The sequence below is a fragment of the Octodon degus genome, unplaced genomic scaffold (assembly GCF_000260255.1).
Source record: "Octodon degus isolate 3935 unplaced genomic scaffold, OctDeg1.0 scaffold00065, whole genome shotgun sequence".
Classification (NCBI taxonomy): Eukaryota; Metazoa; Chordata; class Mammalia; order Rodentia; family Octodontidae; genus Octodon; species Octodon degus.
This window is the reverse complement of record NW_004524641.1, coordinates 3,347,362-3,348,051: the sequence shown is the minus strand read 5'-3', so window position 1 is coordinate 3,348,051 and position 690 is coordinate 3,347,362.

Sequence of the window (690 nt, the reverse complement as noted above, 5' to 3'; positions counted from 1 at the left end):
CTCACCAGCCCTATAATGTCTGTCTTAATTAATTTTCTCATTGCTGAGACAAAATACTCAATACCCAAAGTTAAGAGAGGAAAGGTTTATGTAGCTCACAGTTTGTAGATGTTTCAGTCCATACTCAGCTGGTTCAAGGCAGAGTGGTATATGACAGAGGGGCAACAGTTCATGGTGGTAGAAGACAGAAAAAAACAATGACATGGGAAAAAAGAAGGGACATGCTTCTTTCTGACCCTTATGTTGTATGCAGGCTACCCACCATAGGGTGCATATAGTGCTCATATGCTTAATTCCAGCATTGGACCATGAATCAGTCACACTCTCTAGATTAGATTCAGCCATCTCTGAAAAGTTCATCCCCATGGGTGCCTGAGGCTTTGGGGGAACATCTGGACACAAACCATGACAGTATCCCTAGTCTCATCTTTGCCAATTGTAATGGGTGATGCATTATGTCAATGTGACAAGTTTAGAGGTTTAACTAAGTGACTCAGCAGGGGGCCAGGGTCCTCACTTTGTATTCATCCTGAGCCTGTGCAAAAGGAGGGCACAGAGATGGTGTAAGGGCTACACCCAACCAAGCATGGGTAGTCTGTTTCCAATATAAGGGAGAAAAAGACACACACACACACACACACACACACACACACACACACTTTTGCTCTGGTTCCTTTTGCTGCCTCCTGC